The sequence below is a fragment of the Malus domestica genome, chromosome 15, assembly GCF_042453785.1.
Source record: "Malus domestica chromosome 15, GDT2T_hap1".
NCBI classification, from domain to species: domain Eukaryota; kingdom Viridiplantae; phylum Streptophyta; class Magnoliopsida; order Rosales; family Rosaceae; genus Malus; species Malus domestica.
In genome coordinates, this window is record NC_091675.1 from 13,961,366 (window position 1) to 13,971,124 (window position 9,759).

The following is a 9,759-nucleotide window of genomic DNA, read 5'->3' on the forward strand; positions in this document are numbered from 1 at the left end:
GTTGAACCCTTTCGAAGCACAGTTGGCTTATGTATGGATGTGTTGGAATGTATGATGTTTATGCATGAATGTGTTGGAATGTATGATGTTTATGTATGAATGTATTGGAATGTATGATGTTTATGTATGAATGTGTTGGAATGTATGATGTTTATGTATGAATGTGTTGGAATGTATGATGTAGATCCTTTGTATAGTCTTGTTGACACATACTTAGATTTTGTTTTGTATTGGAAACATTTGCGTTGAAGCTTCAACACTTGAGTGTTTCATTGCTTAGAATGGAAAAGAGTTTATGGCCGAGTTGGCTAAATCACCTCTTTATTGAATTCATACCAAATGGTCTTTGTTACATAGGATGCCGAACGGCTGTAGCTTAACACTTGTACAATGTGAGTCTATTTGTAATAGTACTTCAAGTGGTCAGCATTCCATGGATGGCCAAGGGTCTTACCGTCGGAGTTTCTGAGCTTGTAGGAGCCAGGGCGGCTGATGCCGACGACCTCGAACGGTCCGTCCCAGTTAGGACTGAGTGTTCCTTCACTCGGGACTCTATCACAGAGTAATCTTTTCTTCAGTACCCAGTCTCCCACTTTGAAAGAGCGAGGTTTGACCCTTGAGTCGTAGTAGTTGGAGATGCGCTGCTTGTAGGCGACATTCCTCAGGTGAGCCTGATTTCTGTGTTCCTCGACTAGATCCAGGTTGAGGGTGAGTTGCTTGTCGTTCTCACTCTGTATGTAGTTCTGGATTCGGTATGTTGCTTGCTCAAGCTCAACTGGGACAACTGCTTCTGTACCAAAAGCAAGTGAGAATGGAGTTTCTCCTGTGGAAGTCCGATATAAAGTGCGGTATGACCAAAGGACTTGGGGTACGAATTCTGGCCAACAACCTTTAGCTTTGTCCAAGCTAGTTTTCAGAGTGCGCTTGATTATTTTGTTAACGGCCTCGACTTGTCCGTTAGACTGGGGATGGGCTGGAGAGGCAAAACATAAGTTGATGTTGAACTTAGAGCAGAACATCTTGAACTTCTTGTTGTCGAACTGCCGCCCATTGTCCGTGACTATCGCATTGGGAATGCTGAATCTGCAAAGGATGTTCTTCCATACGAAGTCTTCTAGTTTTCCCTCAGTAATGGTTGCCAAGGGTTCTACTTCAGCCCACTTTGTGAAGTAGTCAACTGCAACGATTGCATAGCGGACCTTACCTTTCCCTGCAGGCATTGGGCCGATCAAATCAAGTCCCCATTGGGCGAAGGGCCAAGGGCTGATCATAGGAGTGAGCGGCTCGGGAGGGGAGTGAGGGATAGTTGCGTAGCGTTGACACTTATCACATGAGCGAGATATTCTGATGGCATCTTGGTGGAGTGTTGGCCAATAGTATCCTTGGCGAAAAGTCTTGTGTGCTAGGGATCGAGACCCAGCATGATCTCCGCAGACTCCTTCATGTATTTCCCGAAGGACAATTTCCGCCTCCGCAGGTGAAAGGCATCTTAGGTATGGCAGGGTGAAACCGCGCTTGTAGAGTTGGTCATTAATGATCAGGTAGCGGGCAGACTTGTATCGAATCTGCTTAGCTTGGACTTTGTCAATTGGGAGGGTGCCATGAGCAAGGAATTTATAAATTGGGGTGATCCAACTATCTTCTTGTTGTAAATTGCACACCTCCACGACCATGGTGCTTGGTTCTGCCAACAATTCGACATGAATTTTTCTCCCAATCTTGTCTTCCACTGCCGAGGCGAGGCGAGCCAAAGCGTCTGCATGACTGTTTACCGCTCGAGGAACTTGGATGATCTGGTAGTGGAAGAGCTTGAGCAAAAGTCGCGTTTGCGCAAGATATGCTGCCATGGAGCTATCCTTAGCATCAAAGTTGTTTGTGACTTGGTTGACCACTAATTGGGAGTCACTGAAGATATCAATTCGTTTAACCCCAAGGTGTTTGGCCAAACGTAAGCCTGCTAGAAGGGCTTCGTATTCGGCCTCGTTGTTCGATGCCTTGAATTTGAAACGAATAGCGTATTCCATCGCCACTTTGTCGGGGGTAGTGAGGACTAATCCTGCTCCGCAGCCCTGTTGGTTGGATGAGCCATCAACATACAGACTCCATGCTGGGGTCGTTGATTCTACTTTCTGAGCTTCCGATGGTAATGAAGCTACTGCTTCAGGTGTAGAAGCAATGTCAACAGGATATGTGAAGTCGGCGATGAAATCTGCTACTGCTTGACCTTTTTCGGTTGGTTTTGGTTGGTAGGAGATGTCAAACTCACCCAATGCTATCGCCCATTTGATCATTCGTCCAGACGTGTCAGGACTCTGGAGTATCTGTCGAAGAGGGTGATTGGTAAGCACGATGATGGCGTGTGCTTGGAAATAAGGGCGAAGTTTCCGAGCAGACATGACCAATGCTAGAGCTAATTTCTCAATGTTGGAGTATCGTGTCTCCGCATCTTGTAGGGCCTTGCTAGCGTAGTAGACGGGCCGTTCGACACCACTGTCCATTCGAATAAGAACAGAACTGACTGCTGAAGTCGAAACCGATAGATAGATGATGAGAGTGTCACCAACTTCTGGTTTGGAGAGCAGATGGGCTTTACTCATGTACTCTTTGAGGTTCCTGAATGCCTTGGCACATTCCTCCGTCCATGTAATGTACTTCTTATTTCCCTTGAGTGCTTTGAAGAAAGGAGCACATCTGTCTGTGGCTTTAGAGATGAATCTGGTTAAGGCTGCCACCTTGCCAGTAAGGCTTTGGATGTCTTTTGAAGTTATTGGCTCTTTCATGTCGAGGATTGCTTTGATCTTTTCAGGGTTAGCTTCAATGCCTCGTTGGCTAATCATGAAGCCTAAGAATTTGCCAGAGCCCACGCCGAAGGCACATTTGTTGGGGTTCAACCTCATTTGATACCTCTTTAGAATGGTGAAAGTTTCAGATAGGTTGGTGATGTGTTGGTCAGCATGTTTGCTTTTGACTAGCATATCGTCAACGTAAACTTCCATGCTCTTCCCAATTTGTTCGGCGAACATTGAATTGACCAGTCTCTGATAAGTTGCTCCTGCATTCTTTAGGCCGAAAGGCATGACTTTATAGCAATATAATCCCCTGTCAGTAGTGAAGGCCGTGTGTTCTTGGTCTGAGGGGTTCATGAGGATTTGGTTGTATCCTGAATAAGCGTCCATGAAGCTCAAGAGCTCACACCCTGCCGTAGAGTCTATAAGTCTATCAATGAGAGGAAGTGGGAAACTATCCTTCGGGCATCCTTTGTTTAGGTCGGTGTAGTCGACACACATTCTCCACAAGACCTTTTGAAGCATGAGACTTTCCTTGGTCGGATTTTTCTTAACAAGGACAACATTTGCTACCCATGTTGGGTAATTGACTTCACGGACGAAGCCTATGTCCTTGAGTTTTTCAACTTCTGCTTTCATCGCCTTGTATCGTTCAACATCATAAGATCTTCGCTTCTGTTTTACTGGGTTGGTCTTGGGATCAATACTCAAGTGGTGACAGATGATATCGGGAGAGATGCCCGGCATATCTTTATATGACCAAGCGAAGACCTCGGCGTTCTCTTGCAAAAAGGAGATCAGCGACAACCGAATGGGTGGTGACAAAGTGGTGCCAATCTTCACCATGCGGTCTGGATGGTCTTTGGAGATAGAGACATTCTCTAACTCTTCAGCGGCTTGTGCTTGCTGGGTGAAAGAGTCATCTCGAGGGTCGTCGGGTTGACTGTTGCCATCCTGAAGACCCGAGTTGGATTCATATGGACTGGTCTTTACGACTTGGTTATGTATAAAGAGAGTCTCCTTGGGGACAGGCAGGTGTTGTTGTTTGACTGAAGTGTTGTAACATGATCGAGCACTAAGTTGATCTCCCCTGATGTACCCATTGCCGAAAGGGGTTGGAAACTTCATCAACAACATATGTGTGGATACCATGGCCTTGAGATCATTGATGCCTGTGCGCCCAAAGATGACATTGTATGCCGTCGGGCAGTTGACCACTAGGAAGTTAGTGGTAATAGTAGCTGTGTAGGGGCCTGTACCAATGGTGAAGGGTAAGTGTATACTCCCTAAAGGTTGCACGATATCGCCAGAGAAGCTTATCAGAAGAGAAATCGAGCGATCGAGCAAGTGTTCAGCTACATTAAGTGCCTTGAAAGCTTCAGCAAACATGATATTGACTGAAGCACCTGTGTCTATCAGGATTCGTTTCACATCAAAATTTGCTATGTGAGCTTCCACGATCAGCGGGTCATTATGAGGGTAGATGATACCTCTTTCTTCCTCAGGGTAGAAACATATTGGATCCCAGTTAGGCTTTTGATACTTGCCTCCTCTGATGTCTTCCACGTGAAACACTTGATGGCCAGGTCTCAAAGTTCGTTCACTGCTTTTCATGGCCCTATTGGAAGATTCAGACATGGGTGTGCCGCCGCTTATAGAATATATCACATTCACCTGGCGTTGGTTACGGTTATCCCTTTGAGGGTGAAGGAGGAACTGATCAATTTTTCCTTCACGTGCCAAAGCTTCAATATGGTCACGGAGGATAATGCACTTCTCACTATCATGGCCATTATACTCGTGGTAGCAACAAAACATGCCCGTGTTCTTCGTTGACTTGTAATCTGGCTGTCTTGACTTTGGCTTTGGTATCAGGTGAGCTATACTAGGGTAGATGGCAGCACATGTAGCATTCAAATAGGTGTATGTCTCATACCTCGGGGTAGGGCCTGTCTTGACACGTGATTGGCCCACTGCGTTGACTGCCTGGGGGCGGGCATTATTGTGACGATATCCTGAGTTATCGCGATAGTGCCCCTTATTCTTTTTATTAAATTGAGATTGGTGAGGATGGAAGTCTTTCCTTTTGCCCTGAGATTGATATGTCTGCTGACTTGGCGAAGCATTAAATGAGGCAGGGGGGTGTGCTGCTACCATTTGGAAGGTTGAGGTCTTTTCATTTGGTTGGATCTGGCCTCCACTCCCTACTTGCTGATAAGGGGTGACTGTAGGGGGTTTCCCTTGATATGTCTTTGCCTCGGCGGAGGCATGGTTGTAAGCTTGTGTCATCACCTCAGAGTAAGTCTTCCAAGTGTTGGCATTGATCATGTACTTGAAGAAACAGTCATGTAAGCCTGCCGTGAAAGCCTTGAGGGCGGTCTTGTCATCTGCCTCAACGCAGCAAGAATACTCATGGCTGAAGCGGCCAGCGTACTTTCGTAATGACTCGTCCGGCTTCTGGCGAATAGTGTACAAGTCATCTGCGGAATGCAAGCGATCGGTCTGGAAGATGTGTTGAGAGGCAAACAGCTTTCTCAACTCTTCAAATGAGTCTACTGTCTCAGGTGGAAGACGGCAATACCAGTTTAAAGCTCCGCCAGAGAGGGTGGAGGGGAAGAGAAGGCACCGTTCTTCGTCGGTGTGTCCCCGGTATACCATGGTGGACTCAAAGAGGTTAAGGTGTTCAATCGGGTCTTCCCTTCCAGTATAGAGCTGTAAGTCAAGCTTCTACTTTGTCTTCGCTTGGAGGGGAGTGTTGAGGATCCTTCTTGTGAGAGGGCCAGGCCTGGGTTGGTTCCAGTCAGGTATCTCGGCTTGACGTTCAGCCTTCAGCTTGTTTACTTCCTCAAGGAGCTGCAGGACAAGGGGGTCCTGAGCGGAGTCGTGCACCACCGAAGTTTTCTTCTTTAAGTCCCCATCGCCTCTTGGAAGTAGGAAAGTTTGATCAAGATAGCGTGATCTTTCTCTGGACTCGCCACACTGACTTCTAGAGTGAGTATGTCGGAATGTTTCCGAGTCCCCAGTACCTTCATATTCTTCTGGGACTTGTTGCCCATTCTCTAGATTGGCGGCTGGCCTGGGTCGTGGAAGAGGACCGAGTCTTTCAGAAACCCTTGGGTCATTGATCTTCGAGCTTATGTGGATGGGATTCTCTCAACGTTGCTTTAGGAAGTCTCGACAATCGTGATAGACAGCTTTTGATCCTTCCACTCCCTTTGTGATGAGGTGTTTTCCTCTACTTCTCCTGCTTCGGGTTGAAGCAGCTGGGTTGAGAGAAGTCTCATGTTGATTATCACATTGATGTGTAGCTCGATCCCTATCAGGGATGTCCGTGTCGGATATCGGCGACCCTCCGTGTTGGGGGGCATTCAGTTGATTGTTGACCTCAACAGGGGCGACGAGCTTATGTGTTTGAGCCTGCCTAGCCCCGTGAAGCATCTCGAAAAGTTTTTCATATTGTTCCTGGAGGACTTCATTCTTCATCGCTATCTTATTGTTCTGAACCTCTAGCTCATCGACTTTAGCTTGAAGAGTAACTCTATTTCCTTCCTGCTTTCGTTGCTTCATACTAGGTCCAGCGGGGGTGTCATTCTGTGTGCTGTGGCTTCTTTCGCTCCCCATGTCGGAGAGAGATGCTTGGCTAAAAGAAAGTGTACGAATGGTGGAAACCAGCTTGACAGAGCTGTAGAGAGTAGGAATAAGTGTGTTTCCCACAGACGGCACCAAATGTTGATGCACAAAATCAGCTAGGACTTTGGTACAACAGAAAGTGTCAGGTTTTGTGACCTTCGCTCGGTTGTTTCGGTCACTAGTGAGGATAAGTACGTAAATGAATAGAGACAGAGAAGCAAACACAGGATGTACGTGGTTCACCCAGATTGGCTACGTCCACGGAGTAGAGGAGTTCTCATTAATTGTGAAGGGTTTACACAAATACATAGGTTCAAGCTCTGGTTTAGTGAGTTCTAGTGAATAGTTTAGTACAAAATGACATTAGAAATTATTGTGGGAGAATGATCCCTATTTATAGAGGAGAGTTTCTAGTTTTGTTCTAACATCGACACGTGTCGTGTTGTGATTGGCTTCTGATGTTGACACGTGTCGAGCTGTGATTGGCTTCTGATGTCGACACGTGTCGCATTGTGATTGGCCTCCTGGTTGAAGGGAAGCTCTTCTAGGTCCTTGACGGTATAACGTTGACCGGTGCTCAGTAGTTTCGGGATTGGTCAAGTATGGTACAAACATAGTTAGTTGAATTGGGGTTCATTATGTTAATGTATATATAATATATCAATCCTCTTTTATGTACTTCAAAAAAAAAAAAATCAATAATCATAGTATTCATATGAATAATCTATAATCAATAACCATATATTGTATAACCCTATAATCCTACATCAATTAAACAAAATTTTATATTCAATAATCAATTAGGGTTTGAAATAAATTAAAAATTTTACCTTAATTGGAATTTGGAGTGGCTGTGCATAGTGCACAGTGCTTGCAGTTGCAGACTGATATGTCTGGTCTTGGAGGAGGCCAACAACCAATGGAAAGTGAAGGTTTTGTCGTGTGGGGGAGGGAAAAGGGGGGAAAAGGTGGGGTGGGGGGGGAATGACGTCTGACGGGATGGGATATGGGGAAAAGGGTGAAGGTTTTTAATTTGAAATAGGGATTCAGATGGGGATGGGGACCAGTGGTCCCCCGTTTATATTTTTTTTTCATTCAACCAAAACGACGTCGTTTACCAAAAAATTTTAATTTTTTTTTACCAGGCCCAAAACGACATCGTTTTGGCCTGGATTTTAAAATTTTAAAAAAATCCCTCCCGTCATCTTCCCCGAGAGCTACTTTGTTTCTGGTTTCAGAATTCAAAACCCGGTGCTCACCGGTGCTCCCCAGTTTCCGGCCGAACGAGGGGGGTTCAAGCGTCGCTCTTGCCTTTGTTTTCCGGCGAGCGGAGGGGCGAACGCCCCTCTTCGCTCCTACGTAGCTTCGCCTTTGATTGGGCCGTACAATTTTGTAAGTTCCAACTTTAACACAACAAATTTAGAGGGAATTTACGAAAAACACAAACCGAAAAAAAAAAAGGAAATTTTATTTGAATCCATGTAATTCTTTCTACACCCAATTTACTCTCTTCACCCATATTGTTTTTTATTAAAAAATTAATTTCTCTTTAAACCCAAATTTATTATCTAAACTACCATCTCAAACCCAATTCAAAATGTTAAGTTATCTTTACACATATTCCCTTTATAAAATAACTTTTGTAATTGAATTTTTTTTTTAAAAAGAGACATCCTTGCCCCAGCCCCTCTTCCCACTAGCATTTCCTTTAGGGCTGGGCACAGGCTGGGCCGGGCCGGGCCCAATTTTGAAGAAACCGGACCTTACTCGTTTTAAACAGTAACGGGGTGGGCCGGACCGGGTAGAAGGTTTTTAACTTTGGGAACCAACCCTAACCTGGCTCGTTTGGGTCCACGGGTCCAATTAACTTTTTTTTTGTCTTTTCCTGTTTTGATACAGAGCTCCGAAGGACCAGAACGTTCCACAGTTCCAGATTGCTCCCACTGCCAACGAAATCGATGGGTTGGAAGCTACCCACACCAGCAGCTGAACCACCGGTGGTGAATCGGTGAATGTGGTAGTCCCCGTCTCTCTTGCTCATCTCTCCCAATCCCCAATCAAGGTCTCTGTCTCACGACTCCGATCGACGACGATGGCACGAGGCTCCAATCTGACTCAAATCAAACTGAACCCTGTTGGTGGACACGTCGCTGGCTGTGATGAGCTTCTGGGTGTCGAGCACTATGATTCTGTATGCTTTGCACGACGGCGAAGCCATCGCTTTACCAAACCGAAGATGAATTCCATATCCTTCTGATAAAAGGTAGAAAGTCTTAATTTTTAATTATATTTTCCACTAAGATGAAACATTTTGTCAAAAATGTGCACGTGGAGGCAATGCCTTTGTGTTCTTTGAATGGGTATTTCAGAATCTGATTGATTTCCTAGGTTTTTTTTTAAGCTCCATCTAGATCGGTTCTGTAGAAATCTCGAAGCAATCGGTGCAATCAATTTGAGGGTGGGAGGGAGAAGAGAATGAGGAATAGGTGGTGTCGTCGAGGGAGCTGAGTCGTCATGGTGGTGGAGGAGATGACTCGAGTGGGAGTCTGGTGTAAGTCCAGGAAGGAAAGGGACGATGGGATGGAATGGATAATGGATTAGGTTTAAAGAATTAGTAAATGGGTTATAGTTAGAAACGGGCCATCCGGGGCCCCGTTATTCCAAATCCTAGGACTCGGCCCGCCCCTTAAATACTATGGACCCACCCTGCCCTGCCTCATTTCTATTCTAAAAAAATTGGAATCAGCCTGTACTCGCCCCGAACCTTGATTACCCGTCCCGACCTGCGGTTCTTGTACCCGTTTGCCCACCCCTAATTTCCATGGCTACTTTTTTTTTCTTTCTGCTACCAAACACATACATTTGTCTTTTTTCTATCTACTGATGTGCATAAGCAACAAATCAAACAATTCATCCTCTTATATTTATCAACAAAATTCATCCTCTTATATTTATCAACAAGCAAGGAAGTTTATAATCTAATAACATTGGTAAGAAGTTTTTCCTTTAGAATTTTCCAATTGTAGAAAGTTTAACAAACCATTCGGGATTGATGAAAAAAATTAAAACCCAAATACTCATCTTCTAAACTTTTTAAAAAATTGAAATCAAACGAAAAAATATTCATAAATTGAGTCATACCTTGGTTGGAAGATTCAAAACTTCAAAATCACAATCCATCAATAAAAAAGCTTGTTTTTTTCTATAAGACCTATTAGGGTTTTAGCAAGAATGAACGTAAGATAAATAAGAAGTGATGATAGGGTTTATTGATAAATTTGAGTTTTATTATTAATTTCTGTTTGTACCATACTTGACCAATCCCGAAACTATTGAGCACCGG